The sequence below is a fragment of the Lupinus angustifolius genome, chromosome LG15, assembly GCF_001865875.1.
Source record: "Lupinus angustifolius cultivar Tanjil chromosome LG15, LupAngTanjil_v1.0, whole genome shotgun sequence".
Classification (NCBI taxonomy): domain Eukaryota; kingdom Viridiplantae; phylum Streptophyta; class Magnoliopsida; order Fabales; family Fabaceae; genus Lupinus; species Lupinus angustifolius.
Genome location: NC_032023.1, coordinates 7,003,482 through 7,013,593, shown reverse-complemented (window position 1 = coordinate 7,013,593; position 10,112 = coordinate 7,003,482).

The following is a 10,112-nucleotide window of genomic DNA, read 5'->3' as shown; positions in this document are numbered from 1 at the left end:
ACAAACCATTTGATAAGGCACTTAGGTGATTGTCTTGTTTACAAGAAGCTCATAGCAAGGCAAAGAAAACTAAACTTGCATCCTACAAAATCCATGGTTGATGCAAAGATTTTGGGCAATTGTTAGTAAATCCTAATGTTAAATATGATAATGCAAGACAGAGAGAAGCAATTGCTCACTGGATTATGATGCATGGACATCCACTCAACATTGAGGAGGAAGATGGTTTCATATTTATGATAAAACATTACAACATTTAATATGAGAAAATCAATCGTAAAACATTGAAGAACAATTGTGTTACGATTTATGAGATTATAAAAAAGAAGTTGATGTCTACCTCGAGATAGGTAAGTAAAATCTCGAGATAGGTAAGTAAAATTTGCTTTACCACATATTTGTGGAATTCATATAATTAAAAGATAGAGTACACGGTTCTGATTGACAATTTCATTGATGCTAATTGAGTTTTGCAATATACATTTATAGTTGTGTGTATGTTCCTCAACCTCGACGCGATGATGATATTGTTGATGGGATTTTCTAATGTGTCAAATATTGGGGCGTAGAAAGTAAAATATTAAGTGAGTAAGTGAATAATGTAACTTATAATGATAGGTGCTTGAAGGAATTAAAAGTTTTTCTTTCAAGAAATGTGAAACTAGTTTTGGATGGGAAGTTGTTCCACTTGAGTTTTTGTGCACATATATTGAACTTACTTGTTCAAGATGGACTAAGAAGAATAGTAAGAATAATTCAAAAAAATATTCGTGACAGTATGAAGTTTGTCAACTATTTTAAAACAAGATTGCACACATTCTCCCAAATAGTTCAACAACTAAAACTTGACAGTAAAAAATTAGTCCTTTATTGTCCTACATGTTAGAAGTCCACCTATGATATGCTTTCAATTTCAATACAGTTCAAGGAAGTGCTTGTATGATTCCAAGACCAAGAACCAAGTTATAATACTCTTCAACAGGCAGATGAATAGGAAAAGGTGCTTATTATGTCAATAGGCAATGAAGGATAAATTTGATAAGTATTAGAGCGAGTGTAATCTTATTATGTCCCTTGCAAGTATTTTTGACCCTAAAATTAAGATGATGAGTGTTAAAATGTGTTTTAGATTAATTTACCCCAAAGATGAAGTTTAAATAAATAATGAAGAAGTATACAATGCTCTACATGATTTGTACACAGAGTATAGTGCTCTATTTAGTGACAATGATATGGAACACTCCACCAGAACCAATGCTAGTCAAAATGACTTTCCTTTAGGGTCATCAAACTCATCAAGTTGATCATTGTTAATAGAATATGTCCAAGAACAACATGTTGTCCCTTCTATAAAATCTGAGGCTAAAGAGTATTTAAATGATCCATCACACAAGCCTAAAGATAATGGACATATGACCTTTTCTGCTTTGGAAAGGTGAAAGTTTAATAGTGGAAAATATCTTCTATCTCGTATGGCAATAGATATTCTTGTCATTCTAATATGTAATATGACTTCAAAGTCCACCTTTAGTGTTTGTGGGAGAGTCATTGACTTATATCAAACTTTTATGCATCCAGGAGAAGCTTTGATTTGTGGTGATTGACTTCAAATATGCATGTGATTAGAAATAAGCCTAAGGAAATATATTTTATTTTATCACTAAATATTATTTTAGTATTTAAAATATATTGATAATGATTTGACATTGAAATTATTGTTTTATGGGTGGAGCATGTTTCTACGGTGATTCCACTACTCTAATTTTCTATCTTCATGATAAATAGGTACGCTATCTTTTTACATTACCAAGGGTGATTGTTATAATACAATCTCTATGTTTGCTTTTAAATGTTTCTCGAAGATCAATCATAATTTTGGATAGCATAGACATTAAATGTTTTTGATAACTAGAAATATTTCTTTACTAGATGTTGGAATATAATTTGCTTTCATAATAGATATGTCTAAGTGTATTGATTTGAAATTTGGAAATTTTGTGACTATTGATAAAATGTCATCCTTATATATATGGTTGTTTTGAATGCGTTTCTAAAATGTGATGAATCTATTGAAAATTTGAAACAATTTTACATGCTCAATTTTAAAATATATATCTTTTAGATTTGCAAATAAAATGATAATCCTTATGCAATATTTTTTTAAAATAAATTAATTATTTGAGTTGTTGAAAATAACCAATTCAAGTTGAGTCGAACAGTTCGCGAACTGTAATCGAGCCGAACAAGAACTAAAAAATAACCCATATCAATCTTGATTCAATTTTCAAGTTGAACAAATCTTTATCAAACTTAGCTCTAATTCGACTTGATTCGACTCATTTCCAACCCTAGATCCAACAATTAGTTCATTACATAGGTGCCTTCACCCATCTTTGTTTTAAAAAAACTTTCTTGGAGAACAAATTATGTCAGTATCACTCATATGCATAACTGTTTAGTTAATGTACATTGAAATATATATTCCAATTTATTAAAAAAGAGTTTAATATCTATTATAAACATCGATAAGATGTTGGTCTAGTGGTGTTAGGTCCACTAGATCCCTAGGATGATCAAAAAGTCAAATGTTTGATTCTTGAGATCGGCACTTGTTGTGAGAGACAGCCACAAATCTCGAAAGCGATTAGTTTTTTACCCATAAGGTTAGAGAATACTTTTAGTAGTACAAAAAATATTTATTATAAATGCAAGTATACTATTTTTGTTTAAGAGTTAATTATAGTTAATACATAAATGATAGATAATTATCTCATAATATAAAAAGAGAAACAAAATATTCACCGTAAGAATTTTATACACTTTCATTAAACTCTTGCTCTATGTGCAAAATATATATTACATGTTTTTTATATCCAACTACACATATTCCACTTGATCACTCCTTTTAACGAATTCATGTAAGTCACACCATTTCAAACTTAGCTCATAAACTATATTAACTATTTTTGTTCTCAATCCCAACAATCAAAATAATTAAAATCATGTTTACTATCTTTTTTTTTTACATTCTCACATCTAATTCTTTTACTACTTAATCTAAGCAATTAATATTCTAAAGAAGTCACAACCTATACTTAGTACTAGTTAATCTAGCCTATTTATATTCTCAAGAATTGACAAGCTATACTAACTTATACACTTTTTAGAACATAATTTCATATCTTACTCATCTAAACGAACCTTCACTTAAAAGATCATGAAGTATATGCTACAACCTCCAAACATTATTATATCAATCTCAATTCAAAGGATATTCATTTCCTAAAGCCATTATAAATCTACTTACTAACCCAATTCATTATTACATAATCTACTCATACAACCACAATTATTACGTCGAAACAATCCTCTCATCCTCAATGTTATCATCAATGTTTTACAAGAAAAGGAAGACAATAATTCACATCCACATCGTTACCATTATATCATCACATATGAATTCTATACGTGTCACGCTACACATTAACTATTTTCAACGTACACATTGACAATCATTCACATATCATGTTAGCATGTACACTGCATAATTTGTTCATACAGAAGGGCTCTGGACAACGAGAGGGGGCAAATTGGCATGGGGCTACATCTCTACTTCAATCACAATACTCAATTTTAGGCCTCTTAAATAATTACACAGAGAATTTTTGTTTCTATAACTCTAGATAATTGATTAATGTGAAATTAAGTTCCAATTATATAATGTTAATCTCAACTTAATCAATTAACTAATCTCTATATTGGTTTGAGGATGTCCAATAATCAGAGTAATCACTTGAAACAAAATAGTTTAGCAGAGATTTGAAACGTCTTTCTTCATAAGTTTGAACCTAATTTATTCCCCACAACCTCCCAGCTTGTATTGTATCCTACAACGATCGCAACCTCCTAGATTTGAAGATCTCTCACCTCTAATATAACTCTTTCCATTATTTTCATTTTTAGAGAATCTTATTGTTTTACATATACATTTGCAGATAACTATGAAAATCTTGAACAAAGAATGCTTCATTCTTTTCTCTAATCTATTAATAAACTTAAGATGAAATAGACTATATCAACACTTGAGAAGATGAGAAGAAGAATGAATATGGTTGAGCCTTTCTAATTTCTCAGCCCCTGATCAACATAAATGATAAGTCAATCAGTAGTGAATTATGGGGGACAAAACTGAAATGTTCGAGTATAGTTCATGTTGGAACTTGCTTTTTGTAGCATAGATGAAGAATTTGAAAAAATCTCATTCTATAAATAGAAGTCTCCTCCCTTCATATTTTCTTGCCCTAAGTTGAGTACTCTCTTACTCGAATTCTTATTTCTCCCTCATAATCTCTGCCCATGCATTTATAGCCTACTTCTCCCTCTTTCTTTCTATGTACTAGAATTGACACACATAGCCAAATTATGGGAATATCGAGAACTAACACTAGTAGTTAGATTGTGGGAAAATAAAATTGGCATGGGTAGCCATAATATTGGCATTTCGATAATTGACACAGTTAGTCATATTATGGTGGGTGTATTATCTTGGGGATGACGTGGTGGATAGTCTGCTTGCACAATTTGGGCAGTGACACGTAACGTCTTAAAGATAGTGACCTGATTATGACTCAGCCAAAAATTATTCTTTCGTGTCATTTAGAATTGTTGCAAGGTACAGTAATAACAGTTGAACTAGCCAATTTTAGTACATTGAAAAAAAATATAAACTAGGCATATATTATATTTGGAAAATAACTTGATCATTCATTGACACACAGAACCTAATATACAAAACAATAAATAAATAAATAAAATGAGAATAAAAAACAAACAAATAAAATAAAAGAAGGCAAATGAGTCACATATGCTACTAGAGAAAGAGAGAAGCATGAGTGGGGGGAGGAAAAGGGAAAGTTTACCAAACTGGTGTAAGCTGACTTAAATTACATAAATGGTGCAATTTTAGAAAACTTACGAGAATGGTGTAACTTTTCAAGAACTCGTGACTCCTATGGATGAGTTCTTTTTTTCTCTCTCCCTTGGAAGTTGTGTCTCTTATAAACGAGTTCTATCACATGATTCCATGTCCCTAGAAACTCATGGCTCCCATGCATGACTTCCTCTTCATTTTTATCCAATGCAACTTGTGCTTCACATGCACGAGATCTGGTATGTCATGCCTCTCATGCACGAGATTAGGGAAGTCATGCGTCTCATGCACGAGAACAAGCAACTCGTGTCCTTTATCCACAAGAACAACATTTTCATTTTATTGTATAAGGTTTCCAAGTAACTTGTACTTGCCATGAACGAATTAAAGCCTTCAAATCATAGATATACCTCCATCCGATTTGAGTTAAACACACCAAAAACAAACGCTTACTTGAAAGAGAGTAGTGTACTTCAATTGAGAGAAATAAAAAAGTCATTCCTCAGAAGTGGTTCAACCCTTCTAATACATAAGGTGATTACATTATTTTGTAATTTTATTTTTAATATTGTTTTCTTGGTTATTGATAATAGTTTTATTAATGTAGATGACTATTAAAAGATATATTTTTAGCAATTTTAGTGATAAGAAAGACATTGAGCCATATGGTGATAATGGAGATGTTGAAATTGGAACTTGTGAACCGGGTAGCATAGCATATGCTAATCCTTTGTCATTTTTTGTATCACTAATTCAAAGTTTGGTCGTGATTGTCGATATGGAACATCTAGTTTAATGAATTATAATGATGATGATTTATTTCTTGGGATGCAATTTGAATCCAAACAAGAAACAATAAATGCTATTAAACAATTTCATATCAACAATTGATTTGACAATATTTTTGTAGAGTGTAGATTAGAGATATATATTTCCCCTTATCAACATTTTGGTGTAGGTTGTGAACAAAGAATTCATTAATTTGTTAATATAAAGCGTCATATTTGGTAGATTAAGAAAATTAATGGAACACATACTTATCTATCTGTTTCCCAAGATCACAACAAACTGAACTCTTAGTAATTGCAAACACTGTTATTCATTTGGTATCCTCTCAGTATACCAGTTAAGGCACTCGTGCAGGAAGTTGTGACTCATTTTGGCTATACAGTGACATTTAGAATGGCTTGGAGTGCAAAATAAATAACAACAGGTCGGATATTTGGTGACCGAGATTACATTGACTTAACACGTTGGATGAATGCTCTCCAACATTTTACATCGTGTAAAACTGTCACATATTAAGCATCTCATCAATTTGTAGACGGTATAGAAAATCTTAATAGTTTCATTCTTGATAGGGTATTTTGGGATTTCATGTCATGCATCAAAGGTTTGCATATTGCAAACCAATTCTACAAGTAGATGAGACATTTTTATCGGGAAATATATTGTAACATTACTGATAGCTAGTTCAATATACAATAATAGATGGGTATTTCCAATTGCCTTTGCAATTGGCAAAGGAGATACTAAAGAAGCTGAGGAATGGTCCTTATACTATCTTCAGACTTATGTTACCTTACAACCAAACATATATCTAATATCGAATAGGGGCATAAGTATGTTGGCTGCATTCTATAACGAGCTTGCAGGATGGTCAAGTACACCTTGAGTTTATTTTATTTGTTATCTTGCTAGTAATTTTAACAATGAGTTTCAAGATTCTTATATGAAAGACAATGTTATAGAAATGAGTATTATTATTTATTTTTAAATTTTAATTATTTTATATTTTGTTTATTTTATTAATTTTATTTATATATTTTTTATGATATGAGTTGATGCGACCATGTTTTGAGTGTATGCTCAGTGTATTGTATCAAAAAATGTGATTTGCCATGAGCATGGTTGGACCAAATCCCAAATGAAAAATGGACTCAAGCATATGACGAAGGGAGATGGTATGACCATATAACCACCAAGCTTGCATAATGCATTAATGGTGCTATGAAAGGAGTTAGAGTTTTGCATATTACTGTGCCCTTGTAAGAATAACATATTACAGGTTGAATACATGGTTTGTTGACCATGGAAACGAAGCTTTAATAAATCTTCATACAAATAATAAATGACATAAACTACGTGTATTCTGAAATGGTGAAGACATTGTTTGAGCTAAACCCTATAGCCTTGTCCATTAATTATTATCAAGCTCCTCCAACTCAATATTATGATATGTCTGAATATGAGTCTCCATAACCGCATAAAAGTCATACTCAACCATATACTTATCCTTAGGTATATACTTCAACACCTACTCTTTAATGAGTGCAATTCTACGAGTTAGGAAATTTCACATCTTTGGGTAACTCCTCCTTCACCCGTTTGACATCTATTTCTCAAATTCATGGATATCTCGTGATGGATCTATTATGTGAACATGTCTTATTTTGTATATTACATGAATTGTTTGGTTAAATTGAACATGTTATGAAATTAACAACTCATGAATGGATGCATTGATGGTGTCTCTATTTTTTAATCAAACACATCCCGGGTTGAAGCCAGTGATGACAAATTTTCATAAATGGTTTGCCTCGTTTGACTAAAATATAGGTGTTATTTTATAAATTATGATTGCAAGGAGGCACCCTTATCAAGGTTATTGCTATATTTCCAAAAGATACTTTTATAGATTGGATATAAATAATATATTTTGGATTGTTGAATCAAACTCAAGTACATGGATATCTTTTGGAAATAAAATTGTTTGACATTTTAAGTGAACATTAAACAAAAAGTCATTGAAGTGATATATCTTCTGTAAGTTGTTCATAATAAATGTCAAATGCTAGTGCATATATGTATCCATGCGAGTATTAATCGTCTCAAAGGAAGATTATTATTTAGCCGAATTATATACACACATGTGATTATAATAAGGTTGCATATTTGAATGATAAATCAGTCTGGAGAAGGGTTTATTATTTTACATGAATTGTGATCAATGTTTGAATATTACAACAAGAGTACCATTAACAATTGGTATGGAATATCAATCCAATTGTATGTTTGTAGTTTATGTGAATAGTGATCGGTCCAAAGGAATATTACTATTTGGCCGAAATTACAAACGTACGTGTAGTAATAAATATGTGATAATCATATGGCTTTCCATGTGAATAATAAGTCGATTCAAAGAAAGACTTATTGTTTGACATGACTAATTATCAATATTTGATTATTACATTGAGTGTACCACTTACAAGTTAATATATTTGTCTAAAGATGCATATTAATGTTGTGCTTGGTAACTCGTGATGTACCCCCACCATGATTTGAATTTAAGGGTTAAAGTTGATTGTGAGTTTAATTACAAGAATGATTGCAATTAGTTTTATTCTTTGTTCTATTTATTTCTCTGTTCTTTTACTAGTGATGAAAATATTTCTGCTCAAATTAATAACCTCCCATTGTTGAATGGGGCAAACTTTAAGGTCTGGAAAGAACCCGTAGAAATTATTCTCGGCTGTATTGATCTAAATTTGGCACTTCGTATAGAGAAACCCATTTCTATTGTAGAAAACCTCGATGTGGTTAAAATTGAGAAGTGTGAACGCTCTAACGAATATGCCTGATGATCATGAAACGCTCTATTCTAGATACGTTTCTGGGCTCTATTTTTTAGTGTCAAAGTGTAAGGAAGTTCCTTGAAGAAATAGAACAATTCTTTGCTAAAAATGAAAAGGGGGGACGAGTAGCCTTTTGGCTAAACTCATCTCCATGTAGTATACATGAAAAGGAAACATAAGGGAGTACGTTATGCAGATGTCTAATCTTGCATCAAAACTAAAGTCACTTAAGTTAGAGCTTGGTGATGCCTTGCTCGTGCACTTGATTTTGATCTCGCTTCCTACATACTTTGGTAAATTCAAAGTGAGTTATAATACTCAGAAGGACAAATGGTCTCTTAACAAGCTTATAACTAACTTTGTGCAAGAGGGAGAGAGGCTGTAGAGAGATAAGACTGAAAGTTCTCATTTGGCTATGACCCCTCAGAGTAAGAAAAGATAAAACAATAAGGGTGCTGTGAAATGGCCTTCTCAGCAAAAGAAACTGAAGAGTGATGAGGAGTTTACCTCCTTCTTTTGTAAGAAGAAATGACACATGAAGAAAGAGTGTCCTAAATATGCCTCATGGGTTGTTAAAAAGGGTAAACTTCTCACTCTTGTTTGCTCTAAAATTAAGTTAGTTTGTGTACCCAATGATACTCGATGGGCGGATTCTGGTGCTACTACTCACATAAGTATCACTGTGCAAAATTTCTTGTGGAGCCGACAACCAAGTGATGATGAAAGATTCATCTTTACGGGTGATGACAAAAGGGTTGTAGTTGAGGCTATTGGAACATTTAGATTATATTTAAGAACTGGTTATCGTGTGGATTTATTTGAGACATTTGTTGTACTGTCTTTTAGGCGAAATTTAATTAGTATTTCCAGCTTGGACAAATTTGAGTTTTCTTGTTCTTTTGGATATAATAAAGTTATTCTCTAGGAAAATTAAAATATTGTTGGTTTTGATTCTTTAATTGATAATTTGTATAAACTTGATGTTTTTAGTTCAATAATGAAATATTGCAAACAAATTCATGTGGTACCAAGAAAAAATTAAAAGAGAATTAAACCACCTTATGGTACAAGTGTTTAGGTCATATATATAAACCAATAATACAAAGACTCATGCTGGATGAAATTCTTGACCCTTTAGATTTATCAGACTTTGAAGTCTGTGTTGAGTGCATAAAGGGATAACACACAAACAAAAGAAAATTAGGTGCCGAAAGAGCTAAAGATGTCTTAGAACTAATACATACAAATATATGTGGTCCTTTCCCTATGACTTCTTGGAATGGACAATATTACTTTATTACATTCATTGACGATTACTTTAGGTAAGACTACCTATATCTTATACATGAGAAGTCTCAATCCTTGGATGTTTTCAAGTCTTTCAAGGCTGAAGTTGAACTTCAAATAGGAAAGAAAATTAAGGCTATCAAATCTAACCGTGATGGTGAATACTATGGAAAATATGATGGATTAGGAGAACAACGTCCAGGGCCATTTGCAATATACTACGCTAGGCAAACCTAGCATGAATGGTGTTGTTGAACAAC